Raw genomic sequence first — 10,805 nt, 5'->3', positions numbered from 1 at the left:
ACTTACTTCATACGGATATGGTTGTTTAATGAGCAAGTGCTTTTGTGATTTAATAAGCACATAAGAGGATAGAAGAGAGCCTTCCTCTTCTGCCTCATGTGTTATCTCACTTTCTCGCTACTGCAAGCCACGCACTCCGCAAATGTGTTTTTTTTATCATTAAACGTAATTCAACAGAGTTTGTGAACTAGACAAAACCTAGTGACTGACAAGCGAGGTGGTTTCGAGAGCTACTTTTAGGGAGCTTTTCTTTTCCCAATAAATGGAAGGAAAGGCTCTAACCGCCATCCCAACGCATCGATTGAAGTGGAAAAAGGACCCGCGGGGGTCGATTTATCTGGTACCAACGGTGGCAGCGGCTCGGTATCGCTATCGCCGCGTTGAGCAGGCGAAAGAAAAACAAACGAGGAAGCACATGACGGACAGATAAATGAGGCCGCGGCACATCAGCCGGTTTGCTTTTGTGAGATAAGAGCATCCCGGGGGAGGGGGGTGTCGCCAGCTCGTGCCCTCACACGTTGGCTGCAGCGATATCCACCCACCCTGCAGCGAAAGAGATTTTGATTTGTGTCCCCAGAGTGCGCTTTGGGTTCATTACTGTAATTGAGGGCGAGTTACAGAAACGGATTCACATTGGTTTTTGTGACCCTGACTGGTCATAATAACTGGCTGAGGGAGTGAATGGCCGAGCACAGCCGCGCAGTGTGTGTGCATGCGTGTGTTGGCACTGGCATTTCTTTTTTCTTTTTAAAGGAGACTTTCGTCCCGCGCGAATGAAGGCAGCTCAGGAGCAGATGATGGCTCCTCGGGTAGAGGCGGTGATGTGTTACCGAGACGGATGTGTTGTTTAAACACCTCCCAAGAAGAGGCGACCTCCTCGCAGCTACCACCCCCCCCGGCCCTTGGGACCGAGCGCCATCGTTGCTGTGACTGATATGAGTTCCATCGTGAGAGCTGGCTCATTTAAACCCCCCCTCCCCCTCCCGCCCATCTATCGTTCCTAGGGACATGAGTCTGGGGACTGCACCGCCCCCGCAGGCGGCGCTTTCTTCTCCCCTCTGGGGTTTCACATTGATTAAGTGACACCGGGCTCTCTTGCCGTTTTTCATTTTAAAGTGGCCTCCGTATCCACCAAACCCCCTACACCATTAGTGCAGACATCTCGGAGCCTGACCGGGGGATCCGCGCCCAAGCCCGGCACTTCACTCGGTTCTTCTGCAATTAATGCTCCTCGCCGGCGGACATTTTTCAAGAGACGAGGCCGTGGTTTTAATGAATGTGGCTGATAAATTATACAAGGGCAGTAATAAATGTGATGTCTATGCTCTATTTTGACTTGGATTTGATCAATCGGCTCCTTACTCGTGTAGCGAGACGCCCTTTGACCCTCAAGGGTCTGAGAAAGTGGAGTAATGTGTTCGGGGCTCACGTGGACCACTGTGATAATTAGCCCATTAGCAACAGCTCAAGTCGAATACAGGAAGGCCACCGAGGCTTACCGAGGGGATGTGCCAACGAGTTGTCCACATACTTACACTTGCATACTTTATGTGCATCTGGAGAATGTGAAAGTGAAATGCAAGGCCATCATCTCTGGGCGCCACCAGAATATCTTTCTTAAGAATTCGTTAAAAAAAATTGAGAATACAAAGAAGTAACCAATCTTGGAAATGGCTCCATCAGAGTCATGGAGCACCAGAAAACGAAGGAGTTCGGAAGCAGTCCTACGGACAGATATGTTAGAAAACTTTGGGGTTACGTCCTGGTGTCGACGGGCGTAAATGGAGAACTTTGGAAAGCGATGACGTAGATGCCTGCGTTCAGAATCAGAATCAGAAACCGTTTAATTTCCAGGAATGTTTACACAAACGAGGAATTTTTCATGGCGGAAGATGCATAACCATTAGACATGACGTTTGACGAGACACAACAATCCACGACAACAACAGAGCAATGGGTATTAAATGAAGTATAAGATAAAGTGCTCAGATAAACAGATAACGTTAATGTAAGTGTATGTTAAAGTGACGTGTGTTTAAGTTTGCTAATTGATTGGGTTTAACCCAAGGATCTAATTACTGGGTTTATCGGGAGTTTTCAACCTCGCCTCCGACGTATGTCACGCATCTCGCAGACAGAATATATAAATAAATAAAATGGACAATGCGGGTGGCCATTCTGCGCGGGAATGCAGAGCTAAAACCGAGAGACACGCGAGAGGCCTAAGACGCGCTCGCTGAAGCAAATGCCGTGTGTTGTGTGTGTCGAGACTTTTGAACTTGACCTAACGCACCAACTCACTGTGAAACGGATCACGGCTCTGTGTCCCTGAAGATGAACCATTAACCGGCTAATACGCCATAATGTTGGCTATGCCCTCCCTCATTTTTGTTTTCAACTGGGGGGGCGGCGGCATCAAGGACGACGTGTACGCTGCCCCCTTCTTCCCCTCCTTGATTGCATTAGAAAACTCAATCTCCTCTGCAGCTCCTGAGAGCCAAAGTGATTCTGGTGCTTGAAAAGATTAATAGCCCTCAAGAAGAAATGAATCAGGTGCTCTCCAGCCCCCACCCCTCCTCCAATGGCCGTGCAAATAGAAACCCTTTTGTGCTACTCTCTTTCTCTCGACACGGCCTGTCTCGCCCCGGTGGGCGGCTCGCCGCTCTCCCTTTTGTGGCCCCCGTACTGTGTCATGTCGCTCCAGGCTCGGCCGGCGAAAGGAACGAGGAGCGGCTTGGGCTCTCGCTAAAACTGGGGGGGGGGGGAGGTAAAGAAAAGGGAAAAGAGAAGCAGGTGGCCGCTCCCGTTCGGCTCATTCTTCTGGCTTTTGTGGTCGTCGGCCCTCTCGTGAGTGACTGGCGTACGGCGAGGAGGGAGAGAGTGCGTGGGGATGTGTCGGTGTCTTCTCGGGCTGATAGCGGAGGGATTATCTAAACGGGCTATTTGCATGCTCTTAATCACAAAAGAAACGGTGAAATACCCCCCTTTATCTTCTCTCTCTGTGTGTGTGTGTGTGTGTGTGTGTGTGTGTGTTGACAGTGCCGGCATCCACTTGTCGTCAGTAGCGTCGCCTGGCTGATTCCCTCTAATTGGTATGAGCAATGTCCGTTAAATCACTCCCTAACTCTCGGTGGACATGTGCTATCAGGCGGCTTAATGCTGCAAATTGCCTCCTCCGAGCTAGAGGTGTGTGTGTGTGTGTGTGTGAGTGTGAGAGAGCGAGAAATCCTCTCATCGTTCTCCCACCTTATTAAGTGCGTTGGAGTCGCGGGGATGTCGGGAGGTAGAGCGGTAGAGAGAAGAGTCACGTGGATGAGCAGCGAGGCTCTGACCTGCTGATGTCCCAACGTCGGTTTTGAACATATATTCCACTCGGTGGGCCACGTTGTAGAGCACCCCATCCCATCCCCTTCCCCCAGAGGACGTGTCGGTGCAGCTTGTCAACATTTCACACTGGTAAACAGCCCATTTCTAATGAGGCTGCTTCCACAGACTGCGGCGCCGTCTCGAGCCCGTTCTCCGCTCCCTTTTTTTTCTTCTTTCTCCCACGACAGTTGTTCGTTATCTGAGCCAGTCCACGCTCGAGCGTATGTCTCTGCGCCTTCCAAAAAACACCAAAAAAAGAAGCTCCGATGTTGTGTTTGTTTTCACAGCTAAAACAGCTGTCAAACACGATTAATATTTCAGCGAGAGAGCGCGCCGGAGGGAACCTCTAAGTGCTAGGGGAGTCGGAAACAACAAAACGACGCGTTGCTTTTTTTCCTCTCTTTCTCTCCTCGGCTGCCGCGTCGCGTGTTTTGCCTCCATCCCGCGCCGCTTTCGTGGAACTGAGCGACTCTTTTTGTGACTCCTGCGAACAAAAGCGATGCGTGGTGGTGGTGGTGTGTGTGTGTGTGTGTGTGTGGTGGGGGGGGAGTTGGTGTGTGGAAATCAAAACAAAACCCAGGTGAAAGCGCTCCTGGTTGGTGTCAACAAGCTGTTCATTCCAAGCCGGGGTACGTTTGAACGTCTCTTTGGTGTTTTCCTTTTTCAGTGGAAGAGCGGATCAGAGCTTCGTCGGAAGAGAAAAGGGGGGAATCCTCTGGTGCCGGTTAGCCCCCCCGTCTTGAGCATGTGTGTCTCGGCGCTGGGCGAGGCCGAACCTTGGACTGACGATGCCCTTGGATGTTTGTACACTGCAACCAGACGGCGAACAAAAGGGTCTCGTGCTCTCAATCCCCGAGCTCCCCTGACACCGCGAAACCCTGAATCTCGGCACGGATAACAGCTCACGAGTCGACACAGACGTGCTGCCTCCCCTTCCTTTTTTCTTCTTCTTCTAAATCGGCTCGGCTCCGGTGTTTCTGCTGCCGTAGCCCAAGAAGCAAACGAACCTGTGGACTTTTCCACCCTGCCACGTTTCGTCTGCGTATGCGGCTCTCTTCCCACTTCGTCCCTTTGCGCTTTCTTCGACCTGCTGTTTCTATTTCATGCTCCGTCTCTCACCCCCACCTCGCCCTCTCACTTGTGGCCTTCTATCTCCACACATCTCCTCATATCTCCTCTCTCGCAGATCTCTTTGCCAACCCGCGTACATCCCACCCAGTCGTGCAGCGTTTTTTTTCTTCCCAACACCTCTCCTTTTCACGACACACAGATTACTAGTTGGCCGCCTACCATCTTCTCTCTCTCCCCCATGGGGCGCGTTACATGAAAGCCGATACCCACACATGTGTCGCCATGCCGATCCTGTCGGCATGTCACGGATCGGCCGCCTGCCGTGTTTCAATTGCTGTGCTCTGGCACGGAGAGGTGTAGATTACATCTGCATGGTTCAGTGCCGTGCCTTCCAGCTGACACGCGGCATCAACGGAGAGGGTAACACATGAGGGCTTGTGGGAGGAGGAGGGGGGAGGAAGAGGGGGAGGAGGAGTAGAGGGGGAAATCAGTGTCAGTATAGCACGACTTTTGAAAGAAATGGTCTGTCTGAACTTACTGCTCACGCTGTCTCTCTAGTTTGAAAGAGACTTGATTCTCATCAAAGAACCAGACTTGGGGCTAATGAAACCTTCCAGCGGGCGTGTTAACAAGGAGCAAAAAAAAAGCGTCTAAATCGCGGTTAAGCGTTAGAGAACGCGGGGCCTCTGCTCTGCCGTCGACATCTGCGGCAGCGTGACTGGCAGCTCAGTGGATTTCCCTGACATCGGAGCGGTGGAATGCGCATGTTGCATGTTAATGGCGTGTCAAGCCGTGGGAACGGTGTCAGAGCAGATAAGAGCTAATAATGTGGAATAAAAGAGATCTGCAGCATTGCGGGGCTGAGTTGGCTGAGCAAGCGAGGAAGCCATCAGATAACCAGCTGGCACTTGGACAACTGCTGGCCAGGTGGATCTGTTTACTTGTGCGCGAGGGCGCTTGACCTCTGAACCCCGGCCCCGAGTGGCTGCTTCAACTGACCTTGAGTTGGTCCAAATGGCACGGGGCGACTACGTGGGTCGAGACTTTGATCTCTCTGGCGTTCGTGCTGCAGAGTTTAGTCGGATGTTATTTGACCGGTTGTTGAAATGAGGACAAACATTTCCTCATACATTTTCTCATACATGTTTCTACAGTAGCCCAGATTGGACAAACCAAACACCGGCTCTGAACGAGGCCTTTTCGCGGTTTACCTGAAGGCCACCAGAGTTCTCCCACGCGCCTGGAAAGGGAGGGGTGAGTGGAGGGCGGTTGAGTTGGCTGTAACCTGCTAAATCCAACACACATTTTAATAGAATCAAGTGTCAATATCTTGGATCAAAACGGAATTTGGATGATAGTTCAACTGCGAAAATGGTGCTAGATTCCAGTAATAACGGGCAACAGCTGTAGGGAACAATAGAGTGTAACCCCAGGAGGGCAGCAGTATAAATAAAACAGACTGTCGGTGAACACCAAAGAACTGGTCAAAGTCATCGACCACCAGAAAGTCAAGAAAGCCGCCCCCCATTTGCTGAGCGAAGACCTAAGATGAAATCTCCAAAAGGTTGTAGTAAGTGGATATTCATGAGCTGAAATAACTGATTGATTTGAAGGAGAAATGTGGATTCATTTCAACTAATTTCTTCTCAGTCGAATCACATTAGCATTCATTATTGGATCAAAAGACCTTGAGATGCATATGTTCGGTAATACATCTGTTTGCCGCCTGATCCGGTCCGTCCTCTGATCTCCAGGAACGGAGAGGGAGGGAGGAGGGAGAAGCGGGATTTGCAGCCGGGGCTCAAAGTGTATGTTCCTCTTTAATTTGTCCCAGCCCTGAGTGTGTAACCCTAACATTCACTAATCTCTCCAACACAAAAAATCAATGAGGCACTCACCCGCCCACACAACATTTATCTCTGCGGTTGAGTCAGCAGACTCCAGCCTTCACACACACGTGTGTGTGGGGGGTGCCAGCATCGCTCGTGAATCTACTCGTGTGCTGATAAGCCGCTGCACGTTCGCTCGCGCACCTCTCGTTCTGGAAAAATATGAGATAATATGTCACTAATATGTCTCGAGGGGTCAAGCACAGTCTGCTGTACAGACGCTTGTTGTTCAGAACAAAGTACTCCTCATTTAGTGAACCATGTGATGAAATGGGATAATCGTTTCTGTTTTTGAAGAGCTGAAACACTGGGAGCTGCCAACCGCCACACCTAATCGCCACAAAGTGACCACTTCTGCAAATGTAGTTGTTAATGTATTACCGGGCAAATGTTTGTATGTCCTCAAGTGGTGAGCAGCATTAACAGAATGGCTCAACATAGGGAAATACACATTTTCTTGAGATTTAAATGAGAAAATGGACACCACTTTCTATTTAAGCTATAGCTAGCTAAGCTATAGCTTAGCGAAAGGACTGAAAGCGAGGGAAAAAGTTCCAGCAACTCTCAACTTGTGGTTTCTACGTTTCACTTTCTGCACGGATTAAAGAAACAAGATACAGCGTATTTTTATTTGACTTTCAAATAGAGCCGGGCTAACGTTTGCCCCCTGCTTCCAATATGTATGCTAAGCTAACCCGCCTTCCGTCTCTAGCTTCATATTTTAAGCGTACAGACACAATAGTTGTATTGATCTATATCCCATTTCACCTCTGCAAAAAAGCATATTTCTGAAAAAAAATATTGCCTTTTAAAGAGCTTGTAGCAACCTCAAGAAAAGATTTGCGACCTCAATAATATATATATTTTTTAATTCAGTAAAGAGGTGCTCAAAAATATCTAATTCCACCTATTCTGTTGCTATGGTGTATGTGTGAGGTTTCCGTCACATGGCACCATCGCAACATAAAATGGAAAATGTTTCTTCAAAAGGAAGTAAAGCCTTACAAGCGCATCTCTTTCCCCTGTTTATTATGTGTAAAGTGCAACACCAGTCTAGAAATGTTGACCTCGCTTATTTCACCCGTGCACGGTGTACATGTCAAGGAGCTCAACGAGCCTCTCCTCAGGAGCCGGAAAAAACAGCAGTGAGTAAATGGCAAAGTAGACGATCCTCGGCGTTCATGTCAGCGGGGGAGAGTGAAAGAGAGAGAGATGGAGAGATGGAGGTTGACGTACAGCGGAGAGTCTGGTGCCAACGGGCTCATTCTCGGAGATGTACATCTTGGCATCTCGTCTCCCAGCCTGCCGGAGGATGCCAGCGGGTGACAGAAGGCATCGTGACGGGCTCTCATCGAGAAACAGACCTCGGTTCTGGACACCAGCTTCACGAGTGAAAACGAGCATCTTGTCATCTTCCAAGCTGTGAGAGGACGTCTGTTTAGAACCCAATGGGGAATCATTCTTTTTACACATGATCTCCATGTTCGTTCTTTACGTGTTTTGTGACCTAAAAATCAAGTTAATTGGACATTTTTACTCACCCTACTTCATAACCGCCTATTAAATGTCTACTCATTTTCATCGTGGACGTCCGTGTTTCATTTCTTCTTTGACTCAGAATAGAATCATGGGGGGTTGAGTCACTATGACAGTGTGTGTGGGTTTTTACTAGTTTCTTGGTCGGTTATTCCAAGTAGTCTTTGTCTACCTCTCCTGGACTTCAAAGTGACCTCATCAAAATCATTCAGTCACCATGTTGGAGGTCCTTTGCCCCCTTTGCAACCATACCAAGAAACAGCGGGCTTTCATGACTCGTGCCTTGTTAAAGTGATGACTCGGCCGTCTGCGCAGCAGGATTTGCAGTGGAACGCGTCACATTTGGAAGCCGTGTGCGTTGACTTTGAACATATCAGTTCTTCGCTGATCCAATCGGATTGGTTTTGTGTTCAGACGTTAGCCATTCACTTAGCTTGAGCTAGTTAGTGATATGGTTACGCAAGCATGCTAACGCGCTCGCAATGACGGGCAAAGTTGGTGCAGAGCAGATATGTTTACCATGTTCACCGTGCTATCTGTTACACAAAGCACAGTTTAAGGCAGATGGAAATGTTGTTAGTTTTGCAGGTATTTGGTCATACATCAAAGGATTGGACGATGATCGCAAATGTAAATCTTGGTGGTGTTGCAAGAGATAAAAAATGAGAGGACCACCAAAGTCAGGAGGATTCTTCCGTTGGGAAACTGTTGCATAGATTGTAGATCAGTGGGATATTTTGTCTGGGCGCCACGTAGGTCTGTCGAGCTGTGTCGCCAGCTAAAAAAAGCAATCACTTAACATTTTTGCATGATCACATGACCACTGACAGGCAACATTGTGTTGAGGGCTACGGACAGTTTAACTGTTTACCGGAAGCCGAATGTGAATAATTCAGTTTGTTGTGAACACACACAAAAAAAGTGTTCATAGTATCCTGCTAGAAAAGTGGATGTATCCTTCTTACTTGGTCGGGCTTAGACTGGATCAGTTTCCAGGAAACCCGAGAGGATAGACTATAATCCTGACCCTAATGAACCCTAACCTGACCTTACCCTCCTGATGTACTCCTTGACTAAATGCCTTCAGCGTAACTGCTAAAAGATATCTGAGACGACTCTAAACCCCATCAGTAAAAGTGTTTTTAACGGCTCTTTAAATTATACCCCATCAACGAATCAATCCATCAGTTTTATGTGTCGGGTGTAGTTATATAAGATACAGTTCCAGTGAAAGGTATCCCATGCTCAGGACTCAAACTCTATAGTAATAATATGTGTATTATTGGGGGAGGGGCAGTCTTCAGCCGTGACCTCATTTAGCATCGTCTTCTTTATATGCAGTTCTCTCCTCCCTCGTGGCAGTCTGTCGTCTGCCGGACGATGCACATCGCACGTGCTCACAGCGAGCGATGGCGTCTCACCCGCTTGAGCACGTGTGCCGCTCGCTCGCTCACGAGGCAGAGGAGAAGAAGCCTCCCTGTAGTATTTTATATGTTACGGTTACGCGGATCAGTGCGGCACCCGTTAACCTGCCCTGGGCCCTGTTTTTTTCTTTTCTTTCTCCACTGTGTAAATGCTCGCTCCAGTGGACAAGGACGAGCTGCAACCTTTTCTCTGACATGACAGAGCGGTGGGCTGCGTGAAAGTCTGATCTGACACAGCTGCTTGACTCTTAATGGTGTGTTTCTCCTCACATGACAGCCCTTCTCACAATGTTGTGACCGCAAATTGCTCATGCTAAGGTGGGATCATTAGCGAGATGCACACGCAGGGTTTGTCTGGGAGTGCTCTGAGTGGTGATAAGCCTGCAGGCGGAGATGTGTGTGTGTGTGTGTGTATGTGTGTGAGTGTGTGACTATGGCTCGTTGGTGTGTTTCCCCCGTATCAAACCCGGCGGGAGCAGAATGCCGGACCCTGGTCCTTTTTAATGTGGGTGACGGAGTTGGCTTGATTTGATTGCTCGATGATTTGATAGAAATCTGATATTTTTAGTCCTGCTCTGTGGTCGGTCTGGAAACGCAGGTCAGTCAGTCCAGCACTTGGATTCAGAAGAGAATATCTGAGTGGCTTTTGGTTGTGTTGTACAGACCTGTATGGTCCCCAGAGCATGAGTCCTCTGACTTTTGACATTTTGTGTTTTTATTTAATTTTTTTCTATTGAAAGGTTTCGACAACTATCGGACACATTCCTGTTGCTCAGATAATCTCTCCAAGTCCCATGACCTTTCCCTCTAGAACCACTATTGGGTTGACGTTTGTGCTTTTGAGTGAAACAGCTGGATTGTCATGAATAAAAAAATGTAAAGTTTTTTTCATCCATCAACAGGTCAAAACTAAAATGTGTCACTTTGATTTACGACCAAATATCAGCAAAATATAATAACATTCCCATCAGCCACAGCTGTTACTTGTGTTCAGAGCTTCGGGTTCGACGGTTCAATTCCTGACTCCATGGTACGCATGTGAGCGAGGCGCTGAACCCCAAGTTGGATGTTCCCCAAAAAACAAACAAATGCATCAAATTTCATGTATGTCTAAATACATATGTGGCGATAAATCTCAACTTTGAGTGAAGCGCAGCAAAAATCTCATTGTGATGGTCAAAGATCTCTTTCTCCACCCCAGCCCCACCCATTTCAGATGCTGGAGAGGAGGGGATCGGCAATTTCCATTTTTCATTCTTTCCACAGCTACATCTGGCTCTTTGAACATCATGACGTCTTCCTGGAGAAACCATCCTCTCTGTACTTATACGAATTACACATAACTCTCTCTTTGACAACTGGCTTTTCTTGGGTTTCAGTCCCCTGAGGCATGAGGCTTTACGTTTATCTGGACCTGTTGTCAGAGCAACAGACCTGGCAAAGCCGGTCTCGTCTATCCACATTGTTCTAATAATCGCTATCCACGTGTAGAGGAAAAATCATTTGCATCACGTGACTT

This window comes from Taurulus bubalis, assembly GCF_910589615.1.
Source record: "Taurulus bubalis genome assembly, chromosome: 5".
Classification (NCBI taxonomy): Eukaryota; Metazoa; Chordata; class Actinopteri; order Perciformes; family Cottidae; genus Taurulus; species Taurulus bubalis.
The sequence above is the reverse complement of the archived record's forward strand: the minus strand, read 5'-3'. Positions refer to the sequence as shown.